Here is a 17,428-nt window from a genome sequence, read left to right as displayed (position 1 = left end):
GGCGGGCAGCGGGCGACTGGAGCATGCGCGGGAGGGCTCGCGCGTGCCACGCGCCTCTGGTCCAGCCAGCTCCGCGTTCGCAATGTCCCAGGTTTGGGTTTTTTTTACCCCGAGCCTGGGGCGTGGCCACTGCCTGGGCCCCGCCCCGCTCCCTTGCCTCCGGCGGTGGGCGGTGGGGGTTGGGCTCCGTGTGCTTCCGCTAGGCGGGGACCCCGGCCGGTGGGACATGTCTGAGATGCGCTGAAGCCTTTTGCCGCGGTTCCAGCTGCACCTGGACGGTTACCTGCAGGCGCTGTTGTAGCTGTTCGGTTGTGGCTGGAAGAAGACCCCAGGGCTTGGCTCTAGTCTACAAGTAAGCAGTCTGAAAAACCTCTGGTCTGGATTGGGAGAAACCAAACGACCTCAGTACCCCGTGCCTATTGCACGCCGCCATTCCCAGATCTTTTTGTTGGACAGAAGTGCCAGATTGGAGGTGCTGGAAGTATATTATTTAGCTGAATGTCTTTATCCACACCCCAAACAACTCCAGTTAATGTGAATTGTTAATAGATGCGTGGGGGTGTTGGGCCAGAAAGAACTGTAGCCAAGTAAATTTACTATGATCATATTTTTATTTTATTATAATTATTAGGGGCGCCTGGGTGGCTCAGTCCGTTAAGCATCTGCCTTCTGCCCAGGTCATGATCCCAGGGTCCTGGGATGGAGCCCCACATGAGTCTCCTTGTTCAGTTGGGAGCTTCGCCCTCTCCCTCTGCCTGCCGCTCCCCCTGCTTGTGCTCTGTCAAATGAATAAATAAAATCTTCAAAAAAAAAAAAATTATTAGATTCACACTTGCAAACATAATACAAACCTCTGTGGTTTGCCTCCCCAAAAACCATAATCCCTATCTAACTCTCAAAAAAACGGGTTGGGACCCCTGGGTGGCTCAGCCAGTTAAGCGTCTGCCTTTGGCTCAGGTCACGATCCCGAGGTCCTGGGATCAGGCCGGGCATCGCTGGGCTCCCTGCTCAGCGGGGAGCCTGCTTCTCCCTCTGCCTGCCGTTCCCCGTGCTTGTGCTCTCTCTGTGTCAAATAAATAAGTAAAATCTTAAAATAAAACAAAAACAAAAGACTGGACAAACTCATATTTAGGGACTTCTATAAAATACCTGACCAGTATTCCTCAAAGTTGGAACAGAGAGGTCCAATTTACCCAGTTTCCCCAACAGTTATATGTTACATAAGTTTAATACAATATCAAAAGCAGAGATTTGACATTTAAATGTTGTGTGTATAATTCTCTGTCATTTTATCATGTGTAGATTGCTGTACCACAATCAGGATACAGAACTGTATGTTCTTGGGATCATTCTTTATCTTGGAAAGCCTAAATTCTTCTTCCTTAAAACCTAAAGTGCTGTTGAGAAGATTAAGAGTCATGTAAAATGTGTAGAACAGCATCTCACATACAGTAGGTGCTCAATAAAAGTTATGAAAAGTTAATTGTCTTCCCACATTCCTGCATACTTCTTTCAGGAATCTTCAGAGATTATCCCAACTACATCTTAAACCTGTTTATTTGTATGCAAAGGTGTATTTATATAATCTATCCATTCCATTTTGGAATGGCAAATATGCCATTTTTATCTGATGTTGGGCGGCAACATATAATAAAGTGGAAAAATACCCAAGTATTAAAGTCTAAATGAATATCTGATTTTGAGTCACTGCGGTTTCATTTTTCAGTTCTACCTATGAACCTGGATAAGTCACTTAAACCTTCTGAGAATGTTCCACCAAGTATCAATTGGAAATCTTAAAATTATTTGCCCTACTTAGGTTTGTAATAAGACTTGTAAATTGTAAAACTTACCAAAGTACTTGTAAACTGTAAAAATGAAAACACAGAGGTGAAGTCTTATCCAGAGTCTCCCAGCTTAGGAGGAGGGGTTAACAGCAAGCTAGAGTTTGAGCTCAGGCAGCTTGACTCCAGAACCCAGACTCCTAACTTAACCTCCTGTTCAAAACTTGAGTGCCTTGAGGTAAATAAAGTATGCAAATAAATTTAAATGTAATTGGGGGTGTCATTCTAAAGGTGTTTTACATCTCAGGACACAAGCAGAAACTAAAAACTGCCATTTCAAAGTTGTTTTCTGTCAAGACTCATTTGAGGGGCACCTGGTGTCTCAGTCATTAAGCTAGTCTGCCATCTTAAAAAAAAAAAAAAAAAAGACTCATTTGAGCCAAATTTTTTCATTAATCTGAAAGGGTACCTGAATAGGCCTTGAATGCAAATTGAGCCCCCCCCTTATTGATAGGGAAAACAAACTAATAACCTGAACACTAAAGTTAGTGTACTTCCATGTTATACTATATTGAAAAGAGGGAGAAGCAGGCTTCCCGCGGAGCAGGGAGCCCGATACGGGGCTCGATGCGGGGCTCGATGCGGGGCTCGATCCCAGGACCCTGGGATCATGACCTGAGCCGAAGGCAGACGCTTAACGACTGAGCCACCCAGGCGCCCCCTCTTGGAAGATTTATAATACACATTAGGCTACCAAAAGCTCTGAGACCTATGATAAAGAATCCTGTTTAACCTTCTTTAACCAACATTCCACAAACTCCTATGACTATAGATTCCTGCAAAACAAGTGTTTCAAAGAGTACTCTAGTGTAACTTGTTGCTTGTTTTTGTGAATATGTATTTTTGTTTGAGCACTTATTGAGACCTCAAAAACTGCAGTTAAGTGTTTCAGGACCCAGGTTAAGATTCCTTAAATTGAAGTTATCATAAAAATGAAATTGGACAAGACTTGGTGATGTTCAATATCAACTGTGTTGATTTCTTTCTGCATGTGGAATTGAGAATGAATACTTCTAACTTTGAAAATACACTGATTTTCATGACTAGTCTATTTTGAAGCTTTTGAGGGTCTCCAGCCAAACCATTTTGGTCATAGGTGGTGATTGCCTAAAGAAAGTAGAAATTCCCAATAACAATCATTTTGAAAGAGGAATTTGTTGGAATCAGAAATGTGGACCCAGAAAGGGGGCCTGACATGGAAAAAGCATTTGACAAAACCCCACATCTATTTGAAGAAAAAAACAAAACTCTCAGCCAACTAAAAATAAAGGGAAATTTCCTCAACCTTGTAAAACATATCTACCAAAACAAAACAAAACCCAAAACCTACAGCTAACAGCATACTTAACAGTAAAAGACTGAATGATTTCCCTCTAAAATCAGGGACAAGCCAAGGACATCTACTCTGACTACTCCTTTTCAACGCAGTACTAGAAGTTCTGGAACTTAACGGAAGTCACTGCAACAAGGCAAGAAAAAGAAATAAGCATAGAGAGAGAGCAGTTTCTCAGATGCACCCCTGTTTCCCTTATGCAGCCATTGGTAGTGGGGGCCAGTCTTAAGGAAGAAGAGTAGAAGCTAAGGCCTCAAAGGGGACAACTGGCCCACAGCTGCAGGTGGTGACTGGCTGAGCAGAAGCCTGTGTCTGCAGCTCCATAGGAGCAGAGAGAGAGGCAAAACTGATTCTAGAGCTTACAGAATAAACACTCTAAAGATTCCCTGGTAAATACTAGGGGGACTCTGAATGGGTGGCTGAGGTCATGCCATGGGAGCTAGAATTTAGGCACATTTATAACACACTCTAGTAAAACTCACCACACACTCACACACAGACACACACAATTGAGCCATATACAAATGTTGCATTAAAAAATGCCTGGGGCACCTGCGTGGCTCAGTCAGTTGAGCGTCTGCCTTCGGCCCAGGTCGTGATCCCAGGGTCCTGGGATTGAGCCCCACGTCGGCTCCATGCTCAGCTTGAAGCCTGCTTCTCCCTCTCCCTCTGCCTCCTCCCCCTGCTTGTGTTCTCTCTCTCTGTCAAATAAATGAATAAAATCTTCCCAAAAAAATGCCTAATGTAATAAAGGAATCTAAATTTAGAGGAAAAAGCAGTTTGATGACAATAAAGGAATCTCTAAACTAAAAAAAAAAAAAAAAAATTAGAAATTATCACCCTAATGCCCAGAAGTTTACATGCAGATTTGGTTTATCCCAATGCAGGAAATGATGAAGTTCTAATGATTTGTAATGGAAAGGCTGATCTATAAATTACTTCTATCTGGCCTGATATTAACAGCTAGTATGTGTATCATTAAAATTCAGTCTTGGGAGGGGTGCCTGGGTGGCTCAGTCAGTTGGTTAAGCATCTGCCTTCTGCTCAGGTCATGATCCCAGGCTCAGCAGGGAGTCTGCTTCTCCTTTTTCCTCCACCCTTCCCTCCAGCTCGTGCTCTCTCTCTCTCTCTCAAATAAATGAATAAAATCTTTAAAAAAAAAAAAGGAAAGCATAGTGCCTTTTTGGTGTGAGCAGCCATTGTTTATGGAGAAAAGCTCAATATGGCATTAATTGAAAGGATACCTGATCTGCTTACCTTTGACACTTGTAGGCAATCATACAAAAATTCACCAGGCTGTTCGGGGGTAAGGATAGACACCTTGGAAGCTATAGATATGAAAAGGGTAAGCATAGGATTGCAGTCTGAGATCAAAGAAGTCACAGACTAAAATAAATAAATAAATAAACCAGTGGGAATGAATTGGAAGTCCATTAAAGTGCCTAGAAAATTCATTTGCTCTCCTTCTTGCTTCTGAAAGCACACTATCTGAGTTACCCTTCTAATCATAACTTTGCAAACATTTATTAAGAGTTTATTATGGCCCAGTCACTGAGTTAGGTGTTTATTAAGCACATACTACAGACAAGGCATGTGATAAGAGTAAAGATGACAGAAACAACAGAACAAAGAGACAGTCATAATCTCTGCTCCTGGGGATTTGCCATCAAGTGAGCAGACAGACATTAACCAAATCATCATCATACTAAACACATGATTGCCAATGTGCTAAGTGTATGAAGGAGAAACCCTAGCACTATGAGAAAGTAACAGGCCTGGAGAGTCAAGCCAGGCTTTTCCATGGAAGTAAAAAGTCCAGCTAACACCTGAAACCTGGAAAGGAAATGCCAGTATTTAGGAGTATCTTGGAAAAGAGAATATTCTGGGTAGAGACTATTCTGTATGAAGGTGGTGGGGCATTTGGCTTATTCCAGCAAGTGCCCCTGGAGTTCGGAAGGCAATGGGAATGAGGTTCAAGAGCAAGGCAGGGGCCAGTCTTTGTAGGGACGGGTAGGTGTAGGCCACACTAAGAATTTTGGACTTTATATTAAGTGCAAAGGAAAACCTTTAGCAATGGAATGATATGATCTGATTTGCCTGTAAAAAGACCACTCTGGCTGTTGTATGAGGAGAAAATTTAAAAGCCACAATCAGGGCCCCGACTAGGGAGAAACAGTAAGGCGCTCACCTACCATGCAAAATGTAAAGACCTGCCAAAACACTCAGCGAGCCAGATAAATCATATTTTTTAAAAAATATTTTATTTATTTATTTGACAGAGAGAGACACAGCGAGAGAGGGAACACAAGCAGGGGGAGTGGGAGAGGGAGAAGCAGGCTTCCCGTGGAGCAGGGAGTCCGATCCAGGGCCCGATCCCAGGACCCCAGGATCATGACCTGAGCCGAAGGCAGAAGGCAGACGCTTAATGACTGAATCACCCAAGCGCCCCCAGATAAATCATATTTTAAAGCAAGACTTGAAAAAAAGCAAATCTACAAACAATGGCCTACACTCCCCCTCCCTGTTTTTGTGAACCAAGTTTTATTGGAACCAGGGTGGGGATTAGCTTGAGAAAAGTACAACAGCATGTGGGAGGGCAGATGCTGCCCTTAGTTAAAATTCTGATGTTTTTTCCCACCATTTTTTGCGTTTATTCTGATTTTAAAAAAACATTTCATTAAATTATGATTTACCCTGAATACTAAGGTTTTGGGCACCCTCTTAAAATTTTGCACCCAAGGCAAATGCCTCACGTTCCTCACTCTACAAGGGCAGAAACAGGAAGACCAATTAGGAGATTATTCATCTATTTATTCACTCAAAAATGCCAGACACTGTTCTACACTGTAGGGGTGCAGAGTGAAAAAGACAATTATAGTCTCTATACTCTCATGGAATGTATATACTAGAGTAATATAAACAAACAAAAAACCAAGATAACTTTAGATTTTGTCAAGTACAATTAAGGAAGTAAAAGAGAGAACCTGATCTGGTGACCAGGAGGGGGCTGCTTAAGAGAAGGTGGCCAGGAAGGCCATTAGGACTAAAATCTGAATGGTGAGAACCAAAGAAGAGGGTTCCAGGAAGAGGAAATGTCAACATAACCTGGAGTAGGATTCTGGAGAGTGAATAGTGACCTGAACTGGCATGGCAGCAAAGGAACGAATAGTCATGGCTGATGTGAGATGTTGTAAAAAGTAGAATCCAGGGCGCCTGGGTGGCTCAGTTGGTTTAGCGACTGCCTTTGGCTCGGGTTATGATCCTGGAGTCCCGGAATCAAGTCCCGCATCGGGCTCCTTGCTCAGCAGGGAGTCTCCTTCTCCCTCTGACCCTACCCCCTCTTGTGCTCTCTCTCTCTCAAATAAATAAATAAAATCTTAAAAATAAATAAATAAAAAGTAGAATCCATCATTGGTTCAACAATCCTGGAGTGAGAGAAAGATGTCCAAAGACTCCCCATTTCCTGACCTTACAGTTGGCTGAATGAAGGAAAAATGTGACAGTAAAGGCTTTGACTGTCATGATGTTTTAGTCCAGCAGAATTTACAAGTCAGAGGAATGAGTACATCAACCTAGCTACTGACCACTTGCCCTGGACACCCTGCACAAGCCTCAGCTCAAATGCCCACAGCCTCACTGGTTTAAAGCAGATCCATGTCTCTAAGGGACCCACTCTAGTTTTCCTGAATAAAAAATAATATGGGGAGAGTCTAGCCACCTGACGTGTCAGGAAGTGATGTGCTGTTCATCTCAGGATCCTTCTCTAGGCTAGCAAGCTCTGTCCTGGGTGCCTAACATTTTTCTGTGGCTGTGATCTTCTCCAAGTGGAGGGTCCTCTTCACATCACACTCACCCCTTATCTCTTTCCTCTCATTTCTAACCTGCCCCACTGTGTCAGAATAGTCAATACTCTGGGTGTTCCCTGATCTGATAATGAACTGCCCTTCTGAAGAGCAGTCTCTCCTGTAAGCAACTGCAATGAACTTTTCAATACATAAGTCAACATTTGGGCAGTATACAGTTTGAGAAGACTAAGGGAGGAACATTAGTTTAACTATGACTTACAACAATCCTAAAGTGCAAAATATTGTCTTACTGCTTTTGGATGGTGCCACTGAAGTCCTAAGGAGTTACAGGTATAAGGAAGATCATATACTAGTTAAGTAGGGGAGTCATGGTTTGAACTTTGAACTCCCAAGGGACTTCATAACCTGTATTTTCAGCCACTATTCATACTAAACTTCCCCCAAAAGGGTATAACCTTATTAATTTGATGTTAGTGCCCGGAGGGAATGTGGTATAGTGAGAGGAATGCTCAGGTCAGCGGACCTGGGTTGTAATCCTGCCTCTTCCCGGTGTCCCTCACTCTGACCCCAGCGCACTCTTTCTCAATTGCAGGAATCCCTAACCTCCCCTAGGGGAACCTCCTTGTCCTACAGAGACTTCTGAGTTGGAACTCTTGCCCTATAGGAAGGCAGGGTCAGTGTAGATAGATCTGATTCTTTTAAACACAGCTGTCAGTTTGGACTTTTTGTGTGAAGTTTCCAACTTTTCAATGGTAGCAAGGAATTCACAATTGTTAAAACAACAACAATAACAACAAAAAACCCTCTGTGTGGACAAATTACATCCTTGGACCTAACCTAGTTTGGTCTCTGCTATGAGAGCTGTCTATAGAGTCTTTCTCCTGAAGAGAATATACTTTGTTTAAAAACACATCTTTTTTTTTTTTTTTTAAGATTTTATTTATTTATTTGAGAGAGAGAGAGAGAATGAGAGAGAGAGCATGAGGGGGGTAGGGTTAGAGGGAGAAGCAGGCTCCTCGCTGAGCAGGGAGCCCAATGTGGGACTCGATCCCGGGACTCCAGGATCATGACCTGAGCCGAAGGCAGTCGCTTAACCAACTGAGCCACCCAGGCGCCCCCCCCCCTTTTTTTTTTTAATCAGAGAGAGAGAGTGAGCACAACCAGGGGGAGAGGCAGAGGGAGAAGCAGGCTCCTGGCTGAGCAAGGAGCCCGATGCAGGACTCAGTCCCAGGACCTTAGGATCATGACCTGAGCCAAAGGCAGACGCTTAACTGACTGAGCCACCCAGGTGCCCCTAAAAACACATCTTAATGTAAATTTTAAAAAATTTTCAACCAGACTGTGAAGGAAATCCAAAATGGAATATAAATTATAAAAAATGACCCTAAGTGTATTATGAATCAATAACATAAGCAGGCTGCAGGGAGTGCAGTGGAAAACAATTAATCCAAGTAACTTTGGAAACCAGTATTTTGATTGTATACTTAAAGTTAAAGAAAAAAGAACTGCACCAGGTCCTATATACCCTGGTTAGTTAGTAAACTTGTTTCTCACAAACATATGGGTTAGTAATTCTGAAAATATTCCATACATTGACATTATGTGCCCTCCAAAGGAAGTACATTACTTGAATTTTTTTGCTAAAAATGCATAGCCTCAATCTAATCATGAGAAAAATATCAGATCTGAAATAGAGGCCATGCTACAAAAGGACTGTACTCTTCACAAGTTTCAGTACTCTTCAAAAGTTTCCAGGTCTTTTTTTTTTTTTTTTTTTAAGATTTTATTTGACAGAGAGAGAGAGCACAAGCATGGGGAGATGCAGAGGAAGAGGGGGAAGCAGGCTCCCGCTGAGCAGGGAGCTGGACGCAGGGCTCAATCCCAGGACCCTGGGCTCACTACCTGAGCCGAAGGCAGATGCTTAATCGACTGAGCCACCCAGGCATGCCAAAAGTTTCAAGGTCTTGAGGACAAGGAATGACTGAGAAAGTGTCAGAGAAGACTTAAGGAGACATGATATCTAAACGTAATGTGGGATCTGGGATTGGATCCTGGAACAGAAAAAGGACGTCAATGGAAAATCTGATGAAATCCAAATAAAGTCTGTCATTAGTTTACAGTGTTGTACTCATGTTAATTTGTGTTTTTGTACTATTAGTAATAGTAAATGGTAAATGTACTATTGTTATTTAAGATATTAACACTAGGGAAAACTGGGTGATAGGCATTCAGGAACTTTCTGTATTATTTTTGCAACCTCACTGTTAAATCTAAAATTATTTCAAAATAAAAATCTAACACACCCACCCCCCACACACAGACACACACCACCCACACCACACACCAACATGCTTTTGGTTGGCTGACAGAGAGGCCTTTTAGCTCAGACTGAGAGGCAAAGAGAGAGCCAAATTGCTTTGCCTTAAGAAAGTCACAGAAATTTGGGGAGGGACACTAGAGAATAGGGGCAAAGAGCAAAGAGGAGACAAGGACCCAGCTACAGAGCTCTGTGAAGAGGCAGTCATGCAGAGGGAGTGACTGAGGGAATTTTAAGAACAAGATCCACATAGGCAAAGAGAGGAAAAAATGAAAGAAGACAAAACCAGAGAGGGAGACAAACCATAAGAAACTCTTAATCTCAGGAAACAAACTGAGGGTTGCTGGAGTGGAGGGGGGTGGGAGGGATGGGTGGCTGGGTGATGGACACTGGGGAGGGTATGTGCTATGGTGAGCCTGTGAATTGTGTAAGACTGATGAATCACAGACCTGTACCTCTGAAACAAATAATACATTATATGTTAATTAAAAAAAAAAAACAAGATCCAAAAGTTGAGGTTGTTTGTGGACAATAATGTGCTACAAGCATCCTTGTGTGGTGCTTTGGGGATTGAATGAATCAGGATGACAGCACAGCTCTGACACAGGATGGCAAAGGGACAATACTGCATGGGAGGTAAAATAGAAAAAAAAAAAAAAGAAGAAGAGAAGTCAGCAGAACTTAAAGACAGAGGCAACTAGAAAATATATGGGTACCACAGGAATTTCCAGAGTTTTCAAAGGAACATGGGGTTTCCCAGTATACTATGCTTCTGGACTATTTTACTTAAAGTTTATGTTATTTTATACTTTGTCTTTAAAAAAATTGTTCCTTCTTTTCCCCTCCTCTCCCTGCCACCCCCGTCTCCCATCCTTCTGTCTTCCATTTGCCTGGATTTCCTTCCCTCCCACCAACAGTTAACCACAATTGTTAGTTTTCTAAGTATCATTCTAGAAATTGTAAACATTCATTTACAATCAAATAAGAATATATATTATCCTTCTCTTTATTATTACACAATTAGCATATTCTACATAGTTATCTGCACCTTGCTTCTTGTGCTTAATGATATTTCTAGTAGATTTTTCCATATCAGTTCATGAACAGCTTCCTTGTTCTTTTATACAACTAACAGTATGCCATTGACTCTATGTACTGTAATGTTTTTTTTTAAACAGACCCTATTGCTAGATATTATGGTGATTCCAGTGGAATTGCTGGGTGAAGTATACATGCATTATTTTTTTTAAGGATTTTATTTATTTGAGAGAGAGAGAAAGTGAGTGGGGGGAGGGGCAGAGGGGGAGGGAGAGGGAGAGGGAAAGAATCTCAAGCAGACTCCATGCTGAGCACAGAGCCTGATGTGTGGCTCAATGTCACGACCCCAAAATTATGACCTGAGCTGAAACCAAGGGTCGGATGCCCAACCAACTGAGTCACTCAGACACCCCCAGGTATTATTTATTTTTATAGATATTGGTAAATTGTCCTGCAAAGAGGAATTTTATTTAATTAAATTTATTTTTTTAATTTTTATTTAAATTTTAGTTAGTGAACATACAGTGCAATAATGGTTTCAGGAGTAGAATTCAGTGATTCATCACATACATACAACACCCAGAGCTCATCACAAAAAGTGCCCCCTTTAATACCCATCACTCATCTAGCCCATCCCCCACCCACCTCCCTCCATCAACCCTTAGTTTGTTCTCTATCATTAAGAGTCTCTTACGGCTTGTGTCACCTCTCCTTTTCTTTTCCCCCTTCCCATATGTTCATCTGTTTTCTTCCTTAAATTCCACATATGAGTAAGATCATATGGTATTCGTCTTTTTCTGACTAACTTATTTCACTTAGCATAATACACTCTAACTCCATCCATGTCATTGCAAACAGCAAGATTTCATTCTTTTTGATGGCTGAGTAACATTCCATGGTATATATATCACATCTTTATCCATTCATCAGTTGATGGGTATTTGGGCTTTCTCCATAGTTTTGGTATTATTGATGACACTGCTATAAACATCAAGGTGCATGTATACCCTTTGAATTTCTTTTTTTAAGGATTATTTATTTATTTATTTGAGAGAGAGAAAGCATGAGTGGGGGAAAGGGCAGAGGGACAAGCAGAATCCCCACTGAGCACAGAGCCCGATGGGAGGCTTGATCCCAGGACCCTAAGATCATGACGCAAGCCAAAGTCAGATACTTAACCCACTTAGCCAGCCACCCGGGCACCCCTAAAATCTGTATATTTGTATCCTTTGGGTAAATACCTAGTAGTGCAATTGCTGGGTCATAGGGTAGTTCTATTTTTAATTTTTTGAGGAACCTCCAAACTGTTCTCCAGAGTGGTTGCACCAGTTTGCATTCCTACCAACAGTACAAGAGGGATCCCCTTTCTGCACATCCTCGCCAACACCTGTTGTTTTTTGTGTTGTTAATTTTAGCCATTCTGACAGGTGTAAGGTGGTATCTCATCATGGTTTTGATTCGTATTTCCCTCTTGGTAAGTGATGTTGAGCATCTTTTCATGTGACTATAAGCCATCTGGATGTCTTCTTTGGAAAAGTGTCTATTCATGTCTTCTGCCCATTTCTTAACTGGATTATTTATTTTGGGGGTATTGAGTTTGGTAAGTTCTTTATAGATTTTGGATACTAACCATTGTCAGATATATAATTTGCCAATATCTTCTCCCATTTTGTAGTCTGCCTTTTAGTTTTTTTGTTTCCTTCGCTGTGCAGAAGCTTTTTATCTCGATGAAATCCCAATAGTTAAGTTTACTTAATTTTTTAAAATTGACAGAGAGAGCACAAGCACAAGCAGGGGGAGAGGCAGGCAGAGGGAGAGGGAGAAGCAGTCTCCCCACTGAGCAGGGAGCCTGAAGTGGGGCTCAATCCCAGAACCCTGGGATCATGACATGAGCCAAAGGCAGATGTTTAACCGACTGAGCCACCCAGGCACCCCAAGTTTACTTAATTTCATTTCATTTATTTTTTTTAAAGATTCCATTTATTTATTTGACAGAGAGAGACACAGTGAGAGAGGGAACACAAGCTGGGGAAGTGGGGGAGGGAGAAGCAGGCTTCCGCTGAGCAGGGAGCCCAATGTGGGGCTCGATCTCAGGACCCTGGGAATCATGACCTGAGCCAAAGGCAGATGCTTAACGACTGAGCCACCCAGGCACCCCCAAGTTTACTTAATTTTAAGGACAAGTTGATCATAGTAAATTGGAGGATTAAGGGGAAAGCAGTCAAGTGAAATCACAAGGTCCTAAATAAAGTCCTAGAGGGGGTGCCTGGGTGGCTCAATTGGTTAAGCATCTGCCTTCGGCTCAGGTCATGATCCCAGGATCCTGGGATTGAGCCCCTCATTGGGCTCCCTAACCAGAAGGGAGCCCGCTTCTCCCTCTCCCCCACTTGTGCTCTCTCTCACTCTGTCACTCTCTCTCAAATAAATAAATAAAATCTTAAAAAAAAACTTAGAGGATTCACCATAGGGTGACCCCAATCTAAGCACATTAGAATGACCAGAACTAGCTTAATGCCTCCAGATGTTCCTCATCATTTCTAGTCCATATTCTTTTTTTAAATACTGAAAATTCCAGCAATTCTACATCTAGGAATATCCCATGACTATGCCATCAGACTTATGAAATGGCATGTGTACAAGATTATTGTTCAAGGCAAAAGCAGCAACCTAAACATCTACCAATAGGGAACTGGTTAAATAAATTATGGTATTTAATCATATAGTAGAAGATTAAGCATCTATAAATAAGAATGGAGAGGTTCTTTTTGTGGTGATATGGCATAATGTCTAAGATTTACTGGGAAATGATTCAAAAAAATTTAGGGCACAGGGGTGCCTGGGTGGTTTAGTCGTTAAGCGTCTGCCTTGGGCTCAGGTCATGATCCCGGGGTCCTGGGATCGAGCCCCGTGTTGGGCTCCCTGCTCCGTGGGAGGCCTGCTTCTCCCTCTCCCACTCCCCCTGCTTGTGTTCCCTCTCTTGCTGTGTCTCTCTCTGTCAAATAAAAACAAAAAAATCTTTTTAAAAAATTCAGGGCACAGCAATGCACATAAAGGTCATCATTGTGTAAAAGGGAAAAGGAGACTATGATACACATATATACATATATATGAATAAAATAGCTCTGGAAAAATACACACAGAAAAGCTATGGTTGTTGGGCGTTGCCTGGCTGGCTCAGTCAGTAGAGCATGTGACTCTTGATCCCAGGTTCATGAGTTTAAGTCCCATATTGGGCATGGGGCCTACTTAAAAAAATTAAAATGAAAAATATAAAAAACAAAATTTAAAAATCCAGAGCAGATTGTACTAGAATAATTAAAAAAAAAAAGATATGAGTGTTTACTTCTAAGGAGAATAACTGAGTAGCTGAAGGGCAGTTACTACAAAGTTTTGTGAAACTTCCAAATTTTGAACCATATGGATGCATTACACATTTGCAAAATAAAATTGTCAAGTAAGTTTCCTGAAAGAAGATTGACCCATTAGGTACTAACTGTTGAAAGCAAATCAAGGCCATAGTGATTATAAACACCACAGAAAAATGTTTAATCTTGACTTTGGAGCTCCTGCACAGCATCTTGCCTTTAGCTGATACCTTGAGGGGTCCCTTCTGTTCCCACTCAGCGTTATTTCTTTGTACTTTAAAATGGGTGTATCATTTTAGTGGATAATGTCGATTGGCTTTCTACCCTTCTCTAGGGTGCCTTCCTGTAATAGGAGAGGCTAGAACACCAAAACCTGCAATCCTGGCTCCTTCGCAGGTCCAACTCTGGATGTGAGTTGGCTTCTGTCAATTAGACACGTTCAAGTGAGATTTGGAAGGGCAGAAATCAGGTGAGAGCTCTTTTCTTGTTCTTCATACTTACTTTTCTGCTGCAGGTGAGGTCACAGACATGTGAGATTTTATTGTTTTACAACAGCACCTTCAGTTTTCCTTCTACAGCTTTCTGGGGGTTGGAGTGCGCTTACTGTGGCAACAAAAGCCATGTTGGACTCCTGAACCCTGCAACAATGGATTCTGCTTCCATGGTATTGTGGTCTTGAACTCAGTCATCCCAAGTAGTGGCCTCAGAAGGCAGCCCCCTGGTGAGTCAGTTCTATATTGCTCTAGAAGTCATTCCTCACATCCTAGCCTAGAACCTGCTCTTCAGCCCTTTCCAAGATCTTCTAAGCACATAAATCTATATAATATATCCCTTCGTGCTTAAGGTAAGTCCAATGGTTTCTGTTTCCTGCACTAAACCCTAGCTCGTACAATCAGTAAGATTTTAGAATACATTGAAATGTTGTGCCTGGACCCTCAAATTCTAATCCAGGTTATTCTCATTACTACACCCCCCCCCCCACCCTTCCCGCCATGGTCCTGGCCTGCCCTTCACTGTGATTCCAACCTGACCCCAAGCTAATAAGACATGCAGAGCCCAAATTCAGTAGCCCTCTGGCTTTGCTGCTTGTTCTAACCTTTGTTCCAGGTTTTCCAGCCTCAGGCATAAGCTCCCCTCTGGAGCTGAGTTTCTACAGTTGTCACTCAGTTTCTGAGAACTGGATTTTCGTTTAGTATCTTGGAAGCTGAGTTCCTGCATAGATGATTAGAAAATTATCTGGATCTCCAGAACTGCAAGTTCTCCAGACTGGAAACCACCTCAGGGAGCCAGGACTAACAGCGTGGCTATACAGGTGGTTTAAATACTGAAACAGCTACTATGCTGGACACGCCAGTGTTTCCTCACACTTCCCCTCCCACCTGGAGGCCACCCAGGCCCTCCCTCCAATGCATCCACTCAAGAGTTAATGCTCTGTGCAGCAGGGTCCTCTAGGCACTGTTCCATAGCCATGGTCAACTTCAATTTTGATTAGTCTTTGTTCCCGATTGGTTGTCAAATATTTTGAAGAGCATCTCTGTATACAAGCCTGTGTATTTGTCTTTGCTGATTGGGTAATCCTTTTTACCTCTATTATTTCTTTGCAGCTGGGATACTTGCCTTCCATTTATTCCATGAATCTTGACTGTTCAGTTCTGGGGACTATTATTATCCAACTCTTGGTTTTAGATTCCAGTTTCTACTGATGTCCAGGATTTTTATATTATCTATCATATCCTTCTGACAGATCTCTTAAGTTTGATCAACCTCCCTAACTCATAATTGCAGAAAAGACTCTGGGATTATGGACACCTTTTAAAAGCCTCAATTTTTACCTGCCTTTAGTCTCAGGCTTCTGAATCAATCCTATTCTAAGCTATATTTATAAGAAATAATTAATATTTTAAAAACTGTATTTTAAAAACATTTTAAACGGGGCGCCTGGGTGGCTCAGTCGTTACGTGTCTGCCTTCGGCTCAGGTCATGATCCCAGGGTCCTGGGATCGAGCCCCACATCGGGCTCTCTGCTCCATGGGAAGCCTGCTCCTCCCTCTCCCACTCCCCCTGCTTGTGTTCCCTCTCTCACTGTGTCTCTCTGTCAAATAAATAAATAAAATCTTTAAAAAAAACATTTTAAACATTAAAATATGCTTAAATTCTTTAGGCTAAAGAAAAGTTTATCTCATGTCCATTATATATATATATATTTTTAAAGATTTTATTTATTTATTTGAGACAGAATGAGAGAGAGAGAGAGAGAGAGAGCACATGAGAGGGGGGAGGGTCAGAGGAAGAAGCAGGCTCCCTGCTGAGCAGGGAGCCCGATGCAGGACTCAATCCAGGGACTCCAGGATCATGACCTGAGCCGAAGGCAGTCGCTTAACCAACTGAGCCACCCAGGCGCCCTCTCATGTCCGTTATTAAAAAATAAAATTTCTTGTTATAATTTAGGTCTTCTCTTTAAATAGCTACAATAATTAAATTGTACACCCCTATATTGAGTTAATCTATGTTACTGGGAAACACTGTTAAAATCAAGACAATTTGACAAAATTGGTCAAATTCACTCAACCTCTATAAAAGCTGGCAACTTTTATGCTGCAAAACACATATTAGGTTTTTCCATATTACTTGGATCATTATTCCACCATATAGAGAACCAATGGTTGCTCGAAGTTATAGAATTCATAATACACCTACCTTTTATTTATTTATTTTTAAGATTTTATTTATTTATTTGACAGAGAGAGAGACAGCGAGAGAGGGAACACAAGCAGGGAGAGTGCAAGAGGGAGAAGCAGGCTTCCCGCTGAGCAGAGAGCCTGGCGGGGCTCAATACCAGGACCCTGAGATCATGACCTGAGCCAAAGGCAGACACTTAACTACTGAGCCACCCAGGCGCTCCTACACCTACCTTTTAAAGAATATTGGTGCTTCTCTTCTAAGGAATCTAAGAAGGGGGTTGCAAGATAAGTTCACAAGGGGAGAACATTTAAAGTAGAAGAAATTCAAATGGGCCCATACTACCTTCTTTTTCAGAAAGGAAAATCAAGGACATATCCTAAATTAGAAGACAAGAAATCCTTGTGAAAATATATTAATCTGTGTCAGCAAACAAGGGCAAAAATCGAAAAAGAAGACATGGGATACAAGAACACAGTAACTAACCAAGAGTCCAGTAAAGAACAATGCCAAGATGTGGCAGATCTGGAAGGCATCTATCTCCCGAGGACATAAGTCAGTGGGCTCCATGTATTCAAAGAACGGAAGTATTTCATGCTATGGATGGATAAAAGAGGCACATATGTCTTCTCTTCAGTAGGGAAAAAGAAAGGCAATTGGGATTTGTAGGAAAAACAAATAAAACAAAATCTCAAGATAGCCATGGCCCAGATATGAAGCAAACTAAAATGTGACTTGATTTTGAACATGATGGAATTCAAGGAAAGGGACATTTTCTCTTAAGTGGCAGAGGGAGGGGTCAAAAAGTGGACTCATGAAAGAGGAAATGTTGTCCTGGGGTAGCACCTGTTTCTGCACTGAGTAATGTTTACATTGTGATAACAGAGCAAATGTTGTTGACAGCCATTCAAAGTTTAGAATCGATTATGGACAAAACATTGAATATTTGTCTATGGCTACAGAACAGAATGTAGTTGTCATTAACCTTGATGTCATAAAATTAAAAGATAGAAAGCAAAACTGAAGCTGACAGAGGTTGGTTGGAA

The 17,428-nt window shown here is 41.9% G+C and overlaps 1 long non-coding RNA gene across 1 annotated transcript; it reads left to right on the top strand.

Moving 5' to 3' along the window:
* The first annotated feature begins 97 nt into the window (after nucleotides 1-97).
* Nucleotides 98-17,042, top strand: LOC123850968 (uncharacterized). Its single transcript, XR_006792449.3, has 3 exons — nucleotides 98-352; nucleotides 14,038-14,172; nucleotides 16,740-17,042. It is a non-coding gene; the product is annotated as an uncharacterized LOC123850968 (long non-coding RNA).
* Nucleotides 17,043-17,428: the final 386 nt, after the last annotated feature.

The sequence above is a fragment of the Mirounga angustirostris genome, unplaced genomic scaffold (genome assembly GCF_029215605.1).
Source record: "Mirounga angustirostris isolate CCGP_5_RB_7025 unplaced genomic scaffold, mMirAng1.0.hap1 SCAF_10, whole genome shotgun sequence".
Classification (NCBI taxonomy): Eukaryota; Metazoa; Chordata; class Mammalia; order Carnivora; family Phocidae; genus Mirounga; species Mirounga angustirostris.
The sequence above is the reverse complement of the archived record's forward strand: the minus strand, read 5'-3'. Positions and strand labels throughout refer to the sequence as shown.